This window comes from Orcinus orca, chromosome 7 (genome assembly GCF_937001465.1).
Source record: "Orcinus orca chromosome 7, mOrcOrc1.1, whole genome shotgun sequence".
NCBI classification, from domain to species: domain Eukaryota; kingdom Metazoa; phylum Chordata; class Mammalia; order Artiodactyla; family Delphinidae; genus Orcinus; species Orcinus orca.
The window spans coordinates 91,719,699-91,741,395 of record NC_064565.1 but is presented as its reverse complement, the minus strand read 5'-3'; the positions used below and the strand labels follow the sequence as shown (position 1 = coordinate 91,741,395).

Genomic DNA, 21,697 nt, shown 5'->3' with positions numbered 1-21,697 from the left:
GGGGGCAGAGGGGGAATCAAGAAGGAATCCAGGCCATCCCCTCCCCAGCCTCTTTTTACCGGGGACCTCCCAGCTATCAAAATGAAAAGCCAATTACGTTCTGTGTAAATGAGAAAAAAGAAGAAATAAAGCTGTCTATTTGCTGATATGCATAACATTTCAAATAAAAGGATATACGAAAGTACTCATTGACAGTTCGAGGAGGAGGAGAGGGTGCTGGGAGATAGAAAAGGGAGATTTTACACCTTTTCTGTTCTGTTTAAATGTTTTTGACCTTCACATGTGGTCATTACTTTTAATTTTTTTAAGACAATCCTGGTGATGGAGTGATGGGCCACTTACATTTTCCTCGTGTTTTATATATATATATATATTTTAGTCTTATGTTCATTTAAAAAATACCAAGCCTCTTGAGAAGATCAATAATTATCAACAATTTGGACTGTTGACAGTTGTCTATAATTATACCATGATCGCCGTTATTTTAGTGAGGCCAATAAATTAACCCCACCTCTCCCCTCCCTAACCTATTTGAGAAAACAGATACGGGAACCAGAGAGAGAGAGGTTAAATATCAGGTGTAAAAATTGATAAAGCTGTGTTTGGACCCCGCCGGGCGGTGCGATGTCACTCTGGCTTCCCAGTATTTCCTGTCGCCCTCCCGCTGGCGGCTTGTGGGCGGGCCCATCCACGGGAAGTGTGTGCTCCACAGAACAGCAAGCAGGTTGGCAGCCTTGCCTGCCTACCTGGCCCCTCAGTGCTTCCCCCGCGGCAGGTGGCAGAACCCTCCAGGAAGAGGTCAGGGCAACAAGAGAGGAGCACAGGCTCCAGTATTTTTTCTTTTCTTAATGTTTTTTATCCCAGTATCACTGATCACTTTCTTTCTTGGGCAGGAGTGAGGGAAGGAAGTAAAAAGAAGTTTGGAAGCTTTACTTCCAGGATGTCCTGGGAGATATTTACTTCTGGAAGAGGGAGCCCTGTGCCTCTGTGGAGTTCCAGAGGAGGGCAGGGAGAAGCCCAGCACAGCAAGGGGAGGGGCTCAGGGTGACAGTTTTACATTGGTCTGACTGAGGGGCGGGGCTCAAGGGTCCATTGTCTTAGGCCCACTGGCCGGAAAGGAAGGAGGAGAAGTCAGGGAAGGGGAGCGACCCGGAGCGTGTCCGGTTCTAGTGTGTCCTGAATTCCCCCGACCTCACCGTGCAAGTGAAAATGGAAAGAATTTGAAGACTATAGGCAGGTAGCCTTAACAGAAGAGTGGTGGAGGTGGAGAGACGAGAACAGAAGAATCCTGTGTCTCCAAAACACTCTGGTTGTGGAGACTGCTTTGTCCCTTACCTATCCACCTGTCCACTTACCTCTTCTTGGCCACTTCACGTCAGAACAGAGCTCACTCCTAGTCCCTGAAGTCAGCTGGCCCTTGCTGATCAGAGTTTGTCATCCACCAACGAGGGGTGAAGGAGTTGGAACAGTCACACTCGTCTGCAATAAACCATCAGGATTCTTGAGAAAGAAGTAGGGAATGCTCAGTTTTGTAGTTGTGCTTCATTTCTCCTCTTGATTTTTGTTTGGTTCTCTTTCTTTAGGATTTTCTCAGTGATGTCTTGTCCATGAATAGCTGTTAGTTGTTCTTCTTGTGAAGTCTGGAACCACCTATATCACCATCTTAGTGATGTCACTCTTCTGGTTCTTTTTCTTTAATTTATTCATTTAATTCCTCTCTTTCTCCTTCTCTTCCTTCCTTGAGAGCTTTTGATGTGCCAAGCATTGTGCTAGGCACTGAGAATGTAGTAGTGACCCAAACAGATATTGTCCCTGCTGTCATGGAGCTTAGAGTCTAGAGGTGGACCCAGAAGGTAAATAGATACATGTGGATGTGTGCGTTGTGATTGGCATATAAGGAAAAGAATAGGGCGTCAGGAGAGAACATTTCTTCAGTGACTTTCCCAGTCACATCTGAAATAGTTAAGGAATTTTCCTATTCATCTCATAGCTTTTTTATATACTTCCCAAAATGTTCTTCTCAAACCTTTTTCCTGGAAGTGTATAGTTACCACTCAAAAAGGAAATATGAAATGGAACAGACATTTTGGGTTGAGGATACTTACAACCTTTGGACACCTGTATTTCATATATTACTAGTATCCTCCTGGGTATATAAATTCTTTTCTATGTATGTAGCTGGAGTTTTAACCTTGCTAAACAAAGAGGTTGTCATGCTCTGTATCCTATATGTATTGTTACTGTTTGAGTAAGTATATTTTTGTTTAAAGGTTTTTTTTTAACCTCAACTCTTTTTTCTAATAGATTTATTTTATTCCTTTCATAGGAAAAAAAACGAGGGAAGTAAAGAAAAGGAAAAGCTAATGGGTCTTTTCACGTCACACAGCAAATCATGGCAGGCAAGAGATTTTGACTAAGCATGTCAGTTAAGGCTTTAATGATATGTTACTGTACAGCACTTCCTTATAAAATCTGTATATGAAAAAGCAGTAGGTAACTTATGGTCATCAGTGGTGGCAGTTTTAAAAATATACAGATATGATGAACATTCTGTTCCTTAAGTTCTGCCTCAGGATTGGTGAATTGCCATTGCGTCCTGTTGAGTGATGTGAATAATATCGATAAACATATCGGGTCGTATTTGTCTGATTCTGGCTTGGTACATAGCTAAAGGGAAAAAAAACCTTTCTGGGAAGAGTAATGCTTCTTTAACAGCAAATGGATTGAATTGATGTAAGTATGATTTGCAACAGGGGATGCTTAACCTTCTATCTAGAATCAAATGCCGGAATTAGAGACGCTGAAGGCAACAGTGACTTTAACAGCAGTAAGACTTTTGCTGGATCTGCATGATTGGGAGAAGGATTTGGGGATAAAGATGTATCTGAAATCTTAACTTTGCTTACCTTTAACATCTGCCAGTTTTCAGCCTTGCAGTGACAGTTACTGGCATTACCAAGGGATGGTGGCAGGGTACTGGAGAGACCAAGGTACATTTTCATGTGAAGGGAAGCATGAAATGAACCTTGTTCATCGGGTGTGCATGAGATTTGTTGACACTGACTTGGTGATAGAGGCAGTTGAATTCGGTCATGTGACCTATGAGAGGGAAGCAGTGACTCCCAGCTGGTTGGGAGTCCTAAGCAAATCGGAAGGGACACAAGCATAGGGCTGGTGGTTTCATTTCCATGCAGGTATAACAAAAGCTCTGTATTTTCTTCTGGTGAAAACATTGGAAAATGTTCATTTTGGTACTTGTAGGTGACCCAGGAAAACAAGTTGAAAAGTTAGCAGCAATGGGATGCTGTACAACTTGTGACTCAACATTTGTATGATGTTTTTGAAACTTTTGCCTTGGGTTAGCCTCCTGGCATGACTTTTTGGAAGTCTACACTAAACAATAACTCTTTGTCATTCAGACCTAGCTTGGTCTACCTGTACTTCCTTCCACTATGACAGCTCCTTGACCAAGGGCAAGATTTTTATGGGGGTGGGGGAGGTGCTATATCAATACTGGCTTCATCTGTAGAGCTTAAACGCATTTGCCTCCTGAGAGTTAAGCCTTTAATGAGGCATCCTTTCCCTTGGAGCCAGCCTGCCTTTCTGCCGTCTTTGCTCTCCACCGAGGCAGAGAGCAAAGCCTTCTGTTATGATATTGCGGAGTTAATAATGCTGCTCTATTGATTTTATGAGGCTCTCAGTCACAGGGGAATGTATGGGGGATGGGGCCAGCACTCACAGTGCGCTTCCTCCAACTCTCTTTCCAGCCCTGGAGCTTTTGTTTTGAATCTGGAAGCTTCCAACCAGGGCTGGATTTCCAAAGGTCAAATGTGCCTGCACATTTTGTCCTTAATGAGTTAGCTTTGCCCTGGAGCCCTCTCTGAACTTGCCAGCGTTCAACCTGAGTGGTAGCAGCAGCTTGATGACCAGATCCAATTGACGTTCCACCCTTGCGAGGTGCCAAAAGGAGCCACTTAGGGTTATTGGCCAGGAGAATGTGGTCATAAATGCATGTCTACAGGAATGGGCGAGGTTTCCTCTTTGCTTAGAAAGCCAGAAAAACATCAACAGAAAGGGGCTACAAAGGAAAAAAACACATCCAGGCACTGAACCTTTGGTCCCCTCACCAACAAAACAGTTGATGGTTTTAATGAGGAAATTTCACTTTTTTTAAAAAGGGGAGATAATCATCTTCTTTTTTCCTCTTGTTCTTTCTCTTTTATTCCACATTTTCTCGTCTTCCTCCTCTTCTTGCTTTAAAGGTGGCATACACAGGTCAACTGATATCTGAGGAACTGATGTTTCTTTTACTTGATGATGAGAATTTCTTAACTCAGTATTGATCTTTTTGCCTTGGCTACCAGGAAAATCAGGGCTGAATTTAATTCTGTGCATGATCCAGTAGCACTTTTTTAAGCTAAGATTTTTGGTAATATTTATCTTCTTTTGTTCTCATTTTAAGGTTTGTTATATGTATGTCTTAAATTAGTATGAATCTGAAACGGAAAATGCCTTAGATGACTTTGTAAAACATTTGGGTTCAGGAGTATTACTTGGTAGCATTAATATGACCATTGGGCCTCACTAATATCTTTTGAGCTCTTGATCTTTCCCTGAATTATCACTGAGGATCTAGAGAAATAGCCATTGCTGTTTAGTAAGTATACTGGTAAAGCTGAACCTAGAACAAACCAGCAACGTCATTGTCAGCCAAAAACTGTTTGCATTTTCTAGGCCCTGGGGATGCATTTTTTGCTGCCGCTTTACAGATACCCCATGTATCAGACCCCCTAGACTGCTCACCCTTTTCCAAGCACACAGTGGGGCTTTCATGTGTCTACATCATTGCTCATGTTGTGTGCTCTTTCTAGAATGTTATTGTTCCCTTTCTACATTTGACAAAAGCTCACTTATTTTTCAAGGTCTAGCTCAAATGTGACTTCTTCATGTGGCCTTCACTGACCTCTCTAGGAGAGTGAGTTGGTTCCTTTGCTGTGTTGCTATAACACATTGTTTGTCCTAGCTATTGGTCACACATATACCCTGTTCTCTTTAATTGTATGTGTTTCTATCCCTCTGTCCCTACTATACCATGGGCATCTTATAGGTAGATATTGAGCCCTAGGATTCCCTGAAATCTCTAGCAAAGTGTCTGATGTAAAGTGGAGGCTCAGTAAATAATTGTTAAATTAATTTAAAAGAAGTACGAATACAGTACCTGCCCCTGAAAGGCCAACAGAAATGGGTGTAACCTACATATCGTAGCAGAGTTCTTCCTCCCTGGCTGTTATCCTGCTAGACAAAGCTACCAGTCTGATCCAGTCACCCTTGAGAAGAGCACAGAATGATAAGTAATAGTGGCTCCTAATCAAGATTTTTTTAAAAATTCATTTAGGAAGAATTTATTGAGCAGCTGTTGATTATACCGAGCACTGTGCTTAGCCCAAGGGAGGTTTAAAACTTGGTGCCAGACCTCCAGGCTCTTGTGGATTTGTTAGCGCTTACCCTCTCCTGCTTGACTTTTTGTGGTGACATCTCTGCAGATTTCCCTTTCTTGTGTCAAGATTCTTCTTGAGAGCAGGGATTCCAGCTGCGTGGTGCTGGGCAAGAGTAGCTGGTCAGGAGACGAAGGAAGGTGCTGCTCATTTGTGATTTCCTCCAGCTGGGTCTCTCCTCAAATAAGCAATTTCCTAGGAAAACTTGGTGGAAGTGTTTACCACAGTTCCCACCAGTCTCTGCTGTCATATTCTTTTCACTAATGTGTACTAGCCTCCTGGCCCCTGTAGGTGTTTTGAGTTTGTGAATCCTGACCTAGATTTATCAGGCAGGGCATTGATAACTACTAGAGGAGGGGATCCTTAGAAACAACACCTGTCTACCCCAGCATCTCAAGGACAACTATCTGGCCTTGTTTCATGGGACCTCACCTGGGAGGTTGGGCAGAAATTGCAGTCCAGAATCTGAAATTGAGATACCTGAAGACTCCTATAAGCAGAGGGATCAGAATAGTAAATTCCATCTTCATCATGCCTTGCTTCCTTCAGGCAAGCAAGATTTGGTCACAAGAAACCAAGGATCAAAGAGGAAGTGACTTCAGGAAGGCCACAAAGCTAATTACATAGGAGGAGCTGGTAAAAGTCCTCCTGACTTTGGTCTGTGTTCTCTCCATGACACCACATTGCCTTTGATTTTATATACCTATAAAAAGTCCCGAAGTTGAAAGATTTTGATATCCGAGATTGATTAGGTACCCCTTCCAATAAGATGCTAAATTACTTGATTTTTAATAAAGATGGTCTTCCACAACCACATATTTCTGAATTGCAATAATAATTCTTTCTTCTTAGTTTACTACCAAATGATTATAGATAAAACCACTTTAAAATTAAGGTTTAGGTTCCATGTAGGGAGCAGGGGTAAGTGTCAGTTTTGCCCTTGTGTTGATTTGCTGCCCAAAGTTTGATGGATCCCCTTGGTTAGAGGTATGTCACCTGATAAGAGCTGCTGGCATCCAGGATTTTTACACAGGAGTGAAATGCTTGCTGTTCATCTGTTTTCCATTACTGCTATTTTTCCTCCTCTTCTTTCTGCTTCTGTTCCTTCCGTGTTCTTTTTCAAGCTGCATTTTCTATTCGAATCTTGAACAAAAGAAATAAGTGATTGATAATACTGGTGTTGAAAATGGGCTAAGATCCAGTATTCTGAAGGGCACTGGGTTGGGGGGGAATGTTGAATCTGGTTTAGTGAAATATGCATTTTTATGTTTATTAAAACTAGGAGGGCTTCCCTGGTGGCACAGTGGTTGAGAGTCCGCCTGCCGTTGCAGGGGACGCGGGTTCGTGCCCCGGTCCGGGAAGATCCCACATGCCACGGAGCAGCTGGGCCTGTGAGCCATGGCCGCTGGGCCTGCGCGTCGGGAGCCTGTGCTCCACAATGGGAGAGGCCACAGCAGTGAGAGGCCCACGTACTGCCAAAAAAAAAAAAAAAAAAAACTAGGAAATTTTCTTTCAAATGTTGAATGGCAAATTCAAATACCCCCTTAAAAAAAGTGTGTCACTTACAGTTTTCATATATTTGGTATTAATCCAATAAACAAGTAAAATTAGGTTCTTACTAAACCGTAATTATAAATTTTCTCAGTTCAGATCTTAAAAAGTGATACTGGTTCCATTTCTTTCTATCTCAGTAATGACATTTGATGTTGACAGATTGGAATGACTAAAATACTGTTTACTTTTAACAATCCAACCAAGATTTGGAACAGAGAAAACTCAGAAATCTCCTAATAAAGGCTGTTGCCAAAACTAAGACCTCTTTTTGTTCTCACCAGGAGAAATTACATATGTAGTTGAAAAGTTTGTGAAATGAAATTTGGGATCGGGTATTATGTTTACAATTTGGGAAGATCCTGAACCTTTGTCAGGAATCCTGTTCCTTCAAGGTTACTGCAGATGGTTTGTTGAATTTTTTAGAATGTTTTGAGATCGTGGTAGAGGGTTCAGAGTTGGACCAGAAAAAAAGCCTAAGGGAAAAAGGCAAGAAACTTTTGGTTCTGTTTCTGGTCTATAGTGTGGCTATAGAAGTATGGAAAACCCAGTTTTCTTTACTAGCTTGGGTTCCCCATCAATAGGATGGGGATTTTAATCCTTGTTGTCTAGTTGGTCTCACAGGGGGACTTTGAGGTTACATGAAAATATTGACAACCATTTTCAGAAGCTTTTCACAAAAGAATTATCCGTAAAAAAAAGGTATATGTCATTTCATATGGATTGGATTGGAAAAGTCCCAGTTTCACCTGGCTGCTATAGTTATGATTTGTTCCCGATTCTGTCAGCCTGTTTTCTAGAGAAAATGGAAGGTTTCTATAGATCTCTGATTCAGTGAATCGTGGGTTCAGAGCTCAGAGTATGCTTTTAAGAACAGCACAGATAAAGCATCCCTGCCTTAGCAAAAGTGATCCTTTCATTCATATAGTTGTTTGCAAATCCTGATAGTGCGGATGGCATTTTAATTTTATTTTTCCAAAAGCACATTCAAGAACTCAATTTATATACACTAATATGTATAAAATAGATAACTAATAAGAACTGCTGTATTAAAAATAAAATAAAATTTGGAAAAAAATAACTCAATTTATTGAAGATCAAGCCAAATATAAGCAAATTTTATGGCAATTGCAGATATAGACACAACATCAAATATCTCCTAAATTAAGGCTGTGGCTCTGCTGGGGCCCACATTCCAGGATTCTCAGTAGAGAAAACATGTTTTCTTTATAGGGGAGTTTTATTAGCAGCAATGTTCCGGTATGTGGTTCAGGTTAATTAATGATGTAGTCACACTGGTGTCTTGCCATGAGTTTTATTCCAGTAAGTAGGGCACTAGGAAGTCTCATTGGCATATCCTGTCATGCCAAAATGGAATCCTTAATTTGGACCATTAAAATACATCTCAGTGAGGTCTGTCAACAAGGTAGTTTAAGAATTTTTAATGTGGATACTACCTTACACTGAGATTCACTCACCATCAACTATTAAGTAGCATGTGCGTTGGTTTCAATGAATATATGCCATTCTAAAATATTTTGTTGGCTGAGATGATTGAGACGATTGAGACCTCAAAGACCCAGACCACCCACAAGCTCTGGTGGAGTTGACCTTCAATTGTGTAAGGAGATTTGTACTAAGAACCACCTTTTCCCCATGAGAGTTTCTATTAATTTTAAATCATGGTGGCGTTTTAAAACTTAATTTTATGTTGTGCATATGTAGCAACCTTCCTTGGAGGTTGAAACAACAAAGCAACTAGATTGGAAATTAGATTTTCCCCCTTATGCTGCTAATGTAGTTCTTGTTCCATTGGGATTTCCCTTTGCATGGGCTGATGATTTCTTTGAAACTGTATGGAAATTGGTTCAAACAGGAACAAAGGGGAGAGGGGATGGCAGTGATGATTCAAATTAGTGTCTCTTCTTCAATGAGAGTCTGGTGCGCCTCAAAGTGCATGTCTTGCGGTACCAGGCGAGCCACCTAAGGTTAAATGAGATGCCAGAGCTACTGGAAACCAAACTTCAGGGCCTCAGCACTTGATTCCTCCCTGTCCAGTTGGGTTGAATTGTTAATTTGAAATCTGCAACATCAGAATGTGGTTCAGAAATGGGCCAAGCACGATTTTTCTTTTCTTTATGTGATGGAAAACCTTCTCGTTCTTTCTCCCTCATCTTTTTCCAGCCATCATGTGAAAGCTTCCTATTGCCTAACATAATAAACAAGAAAGGGAATGACTTTGTGACTCTGAGAACAATGATGGGTTTAGAGAAAGGCATCCGAAAGACGTGAAAAAGAATCTACATTTCATTGTCAGTGGCATGTGCACACACACACATACATGTGTTCATACACACACAGGGACCCTGTACAGCTTATATTCAATATTTTCACCCTCAGCTCTTGCCTAGTTTAAACGCTGTACCCTCTTAATTGGATTTTGGCTTACTTCCAGGTTCAGCGTTTGAGGGCTCTGTATCCGTGAAATAATGATACTGAAATAAATAGCACCTCTCAGTAGAGATATCTTTTTATGTAAAATTCTTAAAGGGAATGGAGAGGAACAAAATGCTTTGTGTTTAGGAATTTATGGGAAAGTCACCAGAATGGGCCAAAACAGGAATTTCCAAGGACCTCACCTATGTAAGTGAAGTGTGCAGCTATTTAGGATGACAAAAACATGCGTCCTCCCTGCCTGCGAGATTTGAATGCACTGTTTCATCGAAATATCAGTGAATGTGGGGATGCCCGTGTTGGGAACCAAATGGATGTGACCCTCAAGTGCTTCAGAGACCAGTGGCCAGAGTTGCCTTTCTCAGGGAGGTCCTTTTGGGTAATAGAAATGGGAATAAATGATGTAAGATGGTTGAGTCTCTATCTTAAATCTGTTCCCTCAGGGCACCAGTTAACAGGAACCTGGTTGTGGAGGCCAGGAGAGGGTGGGTTTGTTCATCTGAGCGACACTTGGAGCACATGATGCAATACAGACTCCTGAGAAGAAATGCCCTCTTTGCATCTGTTTGAAATGTGCAGGTGTGAGGACCCAAGGCTGATCTCTTTGTCTTGAGCAGAGTTTCCATCTTACTGAGTCTGATGAGTATGAGTCAGTGAGTGCTTTCTCGGTGCTAAAATGTGAACGGAGGAGAAACATTGATGGAGTCCTCTGACCTAATAAGGTAGACATTTTAGGATAGCTTTCCTGGCTGGTGAGACCAGCTAAAGTCCTCCCTGGAATTCAGCATTGACTAATGGCTTCATTGATTCATTTACCCATTAAACTAGTATCTTTAGATGCCTTTTCCAGGCCCTGTGCTGGGTGTGGAGATTCATTGGCACATAAGCCCAGGTCCCTACTCTGCTGGAACTTCCCTAATAGTATGGAAAGATGGACAATAAACATGAAAACAAATAATTTAGATCTTTCCAGGGCTTGGTGAGTAACTAAAAAACAAACAAAACAAGGTAGTCTGAGGGAGAATGAATAGGGTGTTTGGGTTAGTTTATCTAGGCAGATCAAAGGACTCTCTGAATAGGTGGCAATTAAACCAAAACATAACATTAAAAGAAAGCAGGTATGCCATGACCTGGGGAGTCTGGATTCGGGGGTGCAGGAATAGCAGGCACTGTGGCCCTGAGCTTGGTGTGGTTGTGTGAATGGAAGGGGGGCGGTAAGAGGTGAAGAAAACAAGACTGGTTCATGTAGGATCTGATTTGCCATGGCGAGGAAGTAAGTGTGATGGCAGGCCACTGAAGTACTGTCAGCAAGCACTTGAGCTGGAAGGGGTCTTGAGAGGGTGGTTCACTCACTTTGCAGGAAGGGAAAGAACTCCCTGCTCAGGGTTAGTAGTTCCGTGGGAAGGGAAGAGGCAGTGTTGGAAAGGGAGGTGTTGAATCTGATTCCCAGGCCAGGTTCTTTTTACCAATACAAATGAGAGTTGAACAGCACCTTGTCCACTTGTGTTTATGGCTTCTCTTCCTGGTGGTTTCTGGAGGCCAGAGGAGAAAAGATGAAGTGGCAGGAGGAAGAGGAACATTCTCTGAGATGAGGAAATGGCTTTTACTTCCTACACAGGGCTGCCCTGTGGCCTTGTAGGAATCTAAATGTGCCTCTCATTTGGGAATGCTGGGTGTATCCCAGACAGTAAGCATTTAAACTTTTTTTTTTCTTTAATGAAAAACATTGAAGAGACAAGTTAGTATCACCTGTAATTAAATATGAAAATACTGCTGAAGCCTACAAGGACTGTTGTTGGTTATATATGCATACATATTGTTTCTGGTGTTCTTTTGGTGGAGGAAGAAGAATTTTGGGCTTGTATCATACTTTCGACCCCTGCCTGACCAGAATTGTGATCAATTGTGTTGACATTTTGACTGAATTGTTTGTTTGAGAGTTGCTTCATTCATTCATTCAACAAGACAAATGCTTGAATCAGGCCATGAGTCAAAAACAAGTCCGGGTGTCTTCGAGGAGCCCATATTCTAGTGAAGATTATATTTCGATGCTGGCGAGGCTCATATCCACGGTGAACCAGAGAATTCGTTTCATAGTATCTGTAAACTTGGGTTAGTGAGTGTCTTAAGCTTCATGAGCGAGGCCATGAGGTGCCTGTGAAGAGGCCAAAGACCACCTTCTTCTGGGTTTTGCAGCCTCCTTCCTTTCACCAGCCAGTTGGGCAGGAAAACCATTGGTCTGTTCCTTCAAACCTGTTCTGAATGAGCCATTCCCATGTTTCTTTACCCTTCCACCACTATTTCATGGCCTCCTGGAACTCCAGACTAGTAGGTTCCTGAGAACCCCCATCCATTCACCTGGTAGGTGAGAAAACAGCGCAGTGAGGTAGGTCATGCAGCCGGAGTCCCCTGCTCACTTAACCTTTTCCACTCAACAGCTTTGCTTTACCTTGATAATTATTTGGTGTTTTTATCTTCCCTTTCCGTGCCCTTGATATATTTATTTTCTTCTTAGATGTGTAATGAAAAGAACACATTATATATTGGCTATAGCATCCATAGTGTGTGTTTCAGGCCCTGTTATAAGCGCTTGACACTTGAGAGTGATTGAACTCTCACACACTTCTGCAGGGTAGGTTCTTCTGTTATCTCACTTTACAGATGAGGAAACTGAGGCAGAGGGGTCAAATAACTTGCCCAGCAGTGATGTGAGCTAGTAAGTGGTGCAACCTGATTTTGGACCCAGGCAGTCTGTCTCCAGGGCCAACTCTTAACCCCCTTGCTTCTGCCTTTCAGGGTACACAGGGCCTGCTTCCTTAACTGGGGTGAGCAGCACAGTAGCACACCACACAGGCACCTTGAATATTTTGGGAAATTGATTCCAAGGACCCTAAATTAAGTAAATGTACAACCATCTATGTCAGGAAAAGCGGCTTAGGGCTTGGTTTCATTATGTCTTTGGCTGTCACTTTTCGAAGTCTGAGGAGCAAAACAAACATTCCTCTTAGTGCCGCTACGTTGTCTTCAGCATTCCACAGTGGAAGTGCTTAAACTCTCTTGGTTTTGAAAATATCCTCTGTGATCACCAGCCACTAAATTGCATCTGCCACTGAGGGCCCCGATGGGATTTGAACCTGTTGTTCTTGGGAAATTCAAGCTTCGAGTGGGTTTGTGTGTGTGTGTGTGTGTGTGTGTGTATACATTGTACACCTGGGCAGCTGTGCTTTGGGGTGAAAAACAATCATGTATGTATACGTATTTTTTATGGGAGGTAGAGGAAGGATATATTTAATTTACCCGACTGAGAAGGATATAACAATGGTCCAGAAGGGAGTCAATGAAATGAGCTTGCTTTAAAAAAAAAAACAAAAAATCCCAGTAGCCTGAGTCAGCCTGTGCAAGTGATTTGGGAGAGGAAGGGGAGATGATGTCATGGGTTCGGCATGTTCCGATCTTGGCCACTCAGTGCAGAGGGGCCCCGGGAGTTTGGGGAGGGTGTGTGCGTGTGTGTGCAAAGTTCACAGGAGCGGGTAGGGGGGTGAGTAAGAGCGGGTTGTAAAACAGGATTAATAACCCCTTGTCAGACCTTTCCCTGTTACTGTGTTTTTCAGTAATTTTGGTTTGAATGAAGGCTCTCTAGCCAATTAATGTTTATTTGTTTCCTTTGGCAAGACCCACTGGGGGAAGGGATGAGATTGGTGAATTTAAAATTTTTGTTTTGTTTTTGCATTTTGGAAGAAGAGGCAAGTAACGTGAGTGTGGGTTTTCAATGAAGGCTCCCCTGCCCACCCGCCCCCTCCCAGCCGCAATCCACCCCTTTAAGAGGCAGGAGGCAAGACATGGCCAGCTGGTGCCTTGAACTGACACAGGTGCAGAGGCAGTGGGGGGGTGGCGAGCCAAGAATAATTACAGGTTTCTGAACCATCAGGCCCCTCCTGACACAAGCGCTCATCGCAAAAACTGCTCTTTATGGAGAATTAATGGTGAAGCTGAGCAACTGTCAGGATCATTGTTCTTGCGAAGCATCACCCCTCAGGGGGGAGGCCTTCTCCCGAGTCCTTGGGCTCTCATGAGTTGCTGGAGCGGGGTGCCCTTCTTCTCGAGCAAGGACTGGTTGGCCCTCTCCCGCACAGTGATGGGCTTTTCCTTTGGGGGTGTCTCTTGTACATTTTTTTTCTTTCTTAAACCACACTCTCAGCCCAGGTCTGGGTCTTTGCTCTAGTGTAGGATGATTTTTCCTTGACTATTAAGGCATGAATTTTATTTTGTCTATGAAAGTATAATAACTGAAGCAGAGACATCTAATGAAACTTATTTTCAAGCTCTAAAGTAACAAATGGGATTTCCTCCAGTGTGTGTCAAGCTAAATGGAGACTTAGCTGGGAAGCAAGTTGATAGTGGACCCCAGCATGTTCTGTGATCTAGCTGTGATGAGCAGTGGTGTCTCTCCATGACTCAGAAGTTGAATTTAGTTATAGTTCAGTGGCCAAGTGAGAGCGAGTGACTCTCCTTAAGGGCTGATGTAGGGTAGGTGCAGTAATTGTAGGTAGAGGCCAGAGTGATAGACTTCTCATTGGTGTGTTCTGAAAAGTAACATATGGAAGAAGAACCCTGAACCAAGATAGGATGGCCTCTCGTGCATGGGCCACCTTGTCCCTAGTGGACACTGAATTTTAAGGGTCACAGACACTGTGAAGGAGGAAAGAGCTCTTCCAGGTTGTTGGAGGCCTGGGAGACAAGGAGCACAAGACGTGGGCCCCAACTCTGCGCAGGTTACATGGCTGTAAAATTCGCCTTAACTCTTAATTCGGATTTGAGTTGTTTGGTGGTTGTTGGTTTGTTTGTTTTTAATGCGCTGCAACTAAGGAATCCTTGGGAGATGAAAGGGGTATTTGAGGCTGTCTGTTTCAGAGACGTCACGCTCTCCCCAGGCCTTTAATTTTGTCTCCTTTCTCCCCAGCCTCCCCAAAGGAAAAATATACAACAAATATTTTCTTTGTATGTTGAAAATAGTTGGGGGAGGAGAAACACTGAAGGGGTTTTGGTAGAGATTTCCCAACTTTCATGTTTGTTTAGAATTCAGTTAATTTTCTTAGCACTGTCTCTCAGAATTTACAGATTACTAGAGGGAAATACTTAATTTGGTTTCAGTTCCAGCAACCAGTCGATGTGAGAGACAGTGGGAAGGAATGGCATCTTACACTGGTTACAGTGCTGTGGTGGTTTTGCGGAGTTCAGCAGTTCTGACAGTGATGGGTAATACTGTTGTACCTCTGGGGTGTGCTGTTGATGTGGGTTCTTTTTTTTTAACCTAATAGCTAAAAAACGCAGTAAGAGATTTTCACTTATACCATATACTTGCTCACCCACAATTTCTAGACAGAATTTATTCTCTCCTAACTTTCCACCCAAATATTTTCTGGCAGTGAAAGTCAAGAAAAAGTGAATGTTTGTTTAAAATCTATCTCTAGGTCTTACAAGTTTGATTCTTGTCACTGGTTCATACCTCCTCTCTGCTACGAGTTAGGTTCACTGTTACATTCTCCTCCTCAGAACTGCTTTGAAATGTCGAAACCCAGGAAGATGGGCAAAAAGTTGAGGTGCCTGTTATGTGAGGTTCTCCCACAGGCTTACTGAGTTTATCAATTATGGTGCTTCCTTTCCCTCCCCCAATCCCTCAGAAAAATTGGTACCAGAACTCTGGCCATGCTTTCAACTTCCTTTCCCATCTTTCAACTCTGACCTAATTTAAAAAGACTAGAAATGTGTCAGAACCATTACATCATACCATCCTTTGAAGGGGAAAAAAAAAAAATCACAAAGTTCCCATAAATATCAATCTTTGCAATCCTATAGAGTTTTCAAGTTGGCTTGGAGTTAGAAGAATAAAGATTTTGCCAAAAAGTGTGAAGTGTGAACTTAGTTAATAATATGTTAGAAAGAATGAGTATTTTAGAAGATTGCTTTACAAAAGAAGCACAAATTACCCTACTGTCAGTAGCTTGTTTTGTGTCACTTTGAATTTCCATTCTGGGTTGTGTGTGAATTTCAGAGCACAGAAAAGTAATTAAGCTTTGGGACACTCCCAGGAGAAAGGTAAGAGGTTCGTCTCCCTGTTTCTATACTTCAGACTCTTTGGGGACTGTGGCACCATGGTTAATAGCACGTGACAAAACCACACATAATAGATGTCAGGAAGGGGCTCCCATGGGCAGCCAAGTGCAGTTCACCTGCGTGTGCAGTTACCTGGGTGACCATTCTTTCTGGAGCCAAAATTCACCCCTTCCTTGCTGGAAGCATCCGCATTATCATTATCAGCAACATCAGTAGGTCAAGGTCTGATCTCAGAAGAAGCATGACTTTGCAAGTTTCCATGAAGGAGATTGCTGTTATCTCCCCATATTTTTGCCTCTATGTTCTTTCCCCAATTTGTTTGATCTCTTTGTTCTTCTAACTCTTGGATCTTTTAAGTGAATGAAATAGGTGGAATACTTAGAATGAAGGGCAGCTGGCTAAAGGGAACACAAATGACTGATAATTGATTATGAACACAGGTAGTAGTGTAGGTGGCACTTTATTTCAATGACTATATTATTCCAGAAAGAAATCATTAGCAAAATGCCATTTCTTTTATTTCTTCTATTTCTTTTTTGACTCACTAACTCAAGTATATGTGGATCCAAAGACTACAAATAACTACTCCTAGTGACACAGTTATTGAGTGGTGGCAAGAATATTGGACCAATGGCTTTGTCTTATGTTCTAATTAAAAGACAGAAAAAAAACCTAGAACTTTTTGTGTTTTAAAAACATTTGGCTTTAAAGGGATGGCATTGAGGAGGCCGGACTAGAGTCTGCCCCAACCAAACATGGGTATAGTTTCAGTGGTGGTGATGGATGGGGGTTGTGAGGCAAGCTTATGTTTTAGAAAGTTCTTACAGTGCTCCACCACTTCAAATACTTAGACATATCTCCCATCTGAGATACCAAAGGTAGAATTTAGCTCTAAAAGATTATTTTTATTGTTTGAGACCTATGTGATTTAAACAATATGGTCATTGCTTTTAAGGAGATCATAATCTTAATAAATCAGACATGCTACCAATTTATGGACCCTTAGATTCATTTTGGAGACACAGTTTAATTGTCCAGGATTGAGGAGGGTTGTCTTTCAACACTTGACAGCCAGCATATTTTCTTAACTCTGTGTTTCCTAAACCAGGCTTCCTGAAAGAGATAGACTTTATGCTGAACTTTGGATGAAAGAATGATTAGTGGGAGAGAAAATAAAAGATTGTGTCAAGCATATGGGCATGAGGGGAAGTTAAGCAGAGGAAAAATAGGTGAGGGAAACCCTTTAGGGGGAGGGTTTTAGGGGAAATGGCAAAAGCACCTGGAGATATTTGCAATCTTGACTGGCAATTTTCATGTAAATTATGATGAGATAAGGACAGGTTGAACAAGAGCCATTTGGTAACCTTGGCATCGTCATGCCCACATATGACCAAGTTTCTTACATATTTCTTGATCCTGTGAAAGTAACTACCTCTTGCCAACAGCAGGGAGATTTTGGTGAACTTAATTTGTCCTGCAAGACTTGGATTATCCTGTTTTCTGTCAAATTCTGCCTGTGCATCCTATCATAGAAGTAGTAGGTATGGCAGTTAACAGGTTTGAATTTTTTTCTTTTTTTAAAACTAGGTCTTGGATTATCATTTTAATAAGCATGTTTCAACAAGAAGGCTATGAAGAGAATGGAGAGTATTTTAAAATATTTCAGGGTGATCATTTCAAAACCAAATTCAGGTGATGTTTGTTAGGAAACTAGAAGAAGCCATGCATTTCGAAATTGAGATATTGGACAGCCTTCACAAAACTCATCTGTGACTCATAAATAATAAGAAAGTCACTTTGCAGTTGGGTGCGTTTCCTCCCCATTGCTGACGGTAGTGGATTTTTGAGAAGGTGAAGGCTGATCCAGTGGCTCAAGCCCTAAGTTGTATTGTTAGGTCAGGCTGAGGAAAGCCTCATTTCTCCAAGGTGAGGTACCAGACAGCCATGATTTATGTCATTAAATTGACATCTGCTGACTCCAATTTGGAGTTTGCTGGCTAGTGTCATTGGGACAGAGTAAATCTCTGGTTCTGGTGGACAAACAAACATTTGAACTCTGTATCGAAATTTGCAATCTGGAGACACTCCTAGTGTGCCGATGGGCATTTCTTCTCTCTCTCTCTCTCTCTCTCTCTCTCTTTTGAAAGTATTTAGACTTATATTAAGTCGCAAAAATTGTACATAGAGTTCCTGTATACACTCTTTGCAGCTTCCCTTAATGTTACATAATCATAATACAAGTATCAGAACAAGAGATTAACCTTGATAAAATACCATTAACTAATTTATACACTTTATTTGAATTACGTTATTTTTCCCACCAGTGTCCTTTTTCTCATCCAGGATCCAGGCAGGGATCCATTGCATTTAGTTGTCTTATCTCCTTAGTTTCCTGCAATCTGTGACAGCTTCTCCTTTGTTCCTTATGACCTTCATACTTTTAAAGAATACCGGCCAGTTATTTTGTAGAATGGCCCTCAATTTGTATTGGTCTCATGTTTTCTCATGATTAGATTGAAGTTAGGTACTTTTGGCAAGAATGGCACAGAATAATGTTGCACGCTTTTCAGCCTATCATGTCTGGGGAGCATGATATCAATATGCTGCAAATTTCATCATATGGTGAAGGTGGTGCATGCCAGGTTTCTCTACTGTAAAATTATTATTTTTGTCTTTGTAATTAATAAATGTCTTGTTGGGGGGGTGCTTTGAGACTAGGCAAATATCTTGTTTCTCATTATACCTTCATCTGTTAATTTTAACATCCATTGGTGATTCTTGCCTGTACTCATTACTACTTTGTTGTTTGACTAATAGCGATTTTCTATTTCAATACTTCTATTTTCAATACTTCTCTGTTTATTAATTGTAATTTTACTATAAGTAGGATCTGATCTATCTCCTCCATTTATTTATTTATTCAACTGTTTATTTATATCACTATGGATTCATGGATATTAATCGTATTCCATGGGTTAGAATCTGTTATCATTATTCATTTTTGTTGCTCACGTTGCCTAGATTTGGACTTTGAGAACTCCTTCAGGTTGGCTCATGAGTCTTTTTGACATGCCTCCATCACTTTATGAGCACTTCCTTACCTTCTGGTACGACAGTATATTCTAGTCTCATCTTTATTTTCTTTGCCTCAGCCTTTCAATCAACTATTTCTCCAAGGCACTCTGGTTCCCTTTATTGGATAGTGATATTTAGAAACCAAGATCTTCATGCCAGGTGTGCTCACTGCTACTGGGGTGTCTTTGCTTGTAGACTCTTCTCATTGACGGAGCTAGGAAATACATGTATATATACACATACATGCATATACACATTTATTTCTATACATACCTCTGTGTGTATATGTATTAAAATCTCTGAGTAAATACTGATACCTTAAATTCCAATTAAACATCATAGGCGTTTCTTAAGGGAGTTCTTATAATTATTTTTCAAAAACATTGGTGATAAACTGTCTCTTTTGCTTGGAAATAATCTAACATTGAAATCCTCCTAATTAACATTTTAATCTCCAACACTCCTGATGAGTTTCTGGTTGACAAAGTCTTCTTTTCTATCTAAGCTTCATCGCCAGCAAATATTACAAGAAGTAGATTTCTCAAGACAAAAATATTCCATAATGATTTCAGAGGGCTACTCAGCACATTCTGATGGATACTCATGCTTCTCTAACTCTCAGATGGAATAATAATGCCTTGTATTAGGATTGCAAGTGATAACCTCTCTTAAGTGGTCCAGATTTTCCCACATTTAATGATGGGAAGTATCTCCATCCTTAGATAATTAGTGTGATCCATGTGTTCTGGGATTCAATCTGGGATTCAAACTAGGGCATACTGGGTAGGTTATTTTTGTTTGTTTGTTTGTTTTTGGTACGCGGGCCTCTCACTGTTGTGGCCTCTCCCGTTGCGGAGCACAGGCTCCGGACGCGCAGGCTCAGCAGCCATGGCTCACGGGCCCAGCCGTTCTGCGGCATGTGGGATCTTCCCGGACCGGGGCACGAACCTGTGTCCGCTGCATCGGCCGGCGGACTCTCAACCACTGCGCCACCAGGGAAGCCCTGGGTAGGTTATTTTTTTATCCTCCCTGAAGAGTGTGTAAATGCATTTAGAATATCTCAGTTCCTTAGAATTCCTTAGAGTATGAAGAGATCTGAGCTTCCTAATAATCACAATTTCTTAGTGACTTTTGATTCTGTGAGCTAAAAATATATAAGATGACATGACATCCAAAAGCTCTATCCACAGACACTGGTGACTGTGAGTGTGAAATCGTCCTTGTGTGTGAGGCCGGGAAGGACCTCTTATAACCCATGATTCAGCTGATTTCTACCTGAAACATATCTGTGTCTCTATGGTCTGGTTCTGCTCTTTGGGCAAAGCTAAAGGAGTATTACAATTATGTTCTAGAAGACATGTATTAGTGGTCATTTCTAGGATTGCTAGCCTCAGCCTAGTCCAGGTTAGGGTCAGCAGGTGGCTTTTGTAGAGTGGAGTCGAATAGAATGATCAAAATAATAGTATAAAGTTGATTTTATCTTTGTTTGATAGACATTATGTACCTGATGGGTACCAGACACTGTACTTGGCAGATGATGGTTTAAAAAGGGAAGGGGAGGTTTCAGGGGTAATATCTTATAATTCAGAAGTGAATTGACTGGACCTAACGCTGAGGGTTTCAATATTGGAAAGAAGTAAATGATAATTTTTAGCAATGAGATGGAAAAATGAAAGGGAAAATCTCTGAAACATAGAATTCAGAAAAGGGGCAAATAAGGATAAGACAAATTCCTAGACCTGAGAAGGTGGTAGTACTTGTTTCGGATATAAAGTGGTGGGAAGCTACACAGCAAGAGCTATTATTTAATCAATAAGCAAAATAGAATCAAACTTACTTTTCCAATAAGCTTTACCTGATTAATACCTCCATAATATAGAGTACAGAATTCATTGTCCACTCATCCCCTAAGAACTTATCAACATACTTTATTATTATGTTATTTGGTACCACTTTGCTTATAAATTCATGTAATTTTTAGCTTGTAATTGTTTATTCTGCACCTACATCACATGGATCTATCACTGTCTTCTTCTTCTAACATACAGAAAGCCTTGCACCTTGCTGTGAACACAGTAGTTGAGTGAACACTTGTGACATGAGGGTTGAATGAAGATTGGAACCATTCATTAGTTTATCCTATTAAAAATCAATAGTGAGACCCAAAGGTGATTCATTGTTAAAAATCTGCTTTTCTTATTCAGTAATGCAGAGTTTTACCAGAAGGCTGATTAAAAACCAATCTTTTGAAATGTCACCAAAATAAAATCCTTGACAGATACAACACAACTAGGTATATCATTAAAATAGATTCTTAACAGAATAAAAACCTAGAATCAGAACATTGGTTGAAAACATAGAAGCTCTACAGAGGCAGTAAATTAGGAGCTAGTCACATTTTAAATTTGCCATCAGTGTTTTCTTTGTTGAAGCCCCAGAAGTTAGAGCAAATTGAACTGATAGTATAAGTTAGCACCATGGTTTTCTGCCAGATTCTGGAAGAGTAGGATTAAGTAAGGAGAGCTTTTAGATTATAAACTTAAAATCCGCTTTGGCCATAATAGCGCTTCCCCCATCTTACAAAGACTTACATGCACCATGGATGAAGATTTGTTGAAACTCTGAACCTTTCTGTTTGTTTGGTTTCTTTTTCCTCACTTCTTTACCGGGTGAAAACTTTATATTGAAATAGATTGTGTCTTATCTGTACCAATTCAAATAGCTATGATTGAATTTATTTTTATCGTGGAGTCAGAGATGTCAAACTATTGTAATGGGACTCATGCTCCTTGCCACACAGTATGTAGCAATTGTATTTTGAATAACTTGCTGTAAACAATGGGGGTTTTGTCATGTGCATCAAAGGTTTTATACAAGGCGTTCTTTAGAACAGTGTCCATTCCTGCTGGTTAGGGAATCCATTCCCAAGGCAGGGCTTGCTGTTGGTTCAGCTCATGACTTAGTTTGGGTGGGCATGGTTTATTCTAAAGGGCAAGTTGGAAAATTGG

The 21,697-nt window shown here is 41.1% G+C and overlaps 1 protein-coding gene across 7 annotated transcripts in view; it reads left to right on the top strand.

The window, feature by feature from the left end:
* KLF7 (KLF transcription factor 7) overlaps nt 1–21,697 on the top strand; it is a 150,375-nt gene that overhangs the window by 55,195 nt on the left and 73,483 nt on the right. The gene's annotated exons all lie outside the window — the stretch shown is intronic.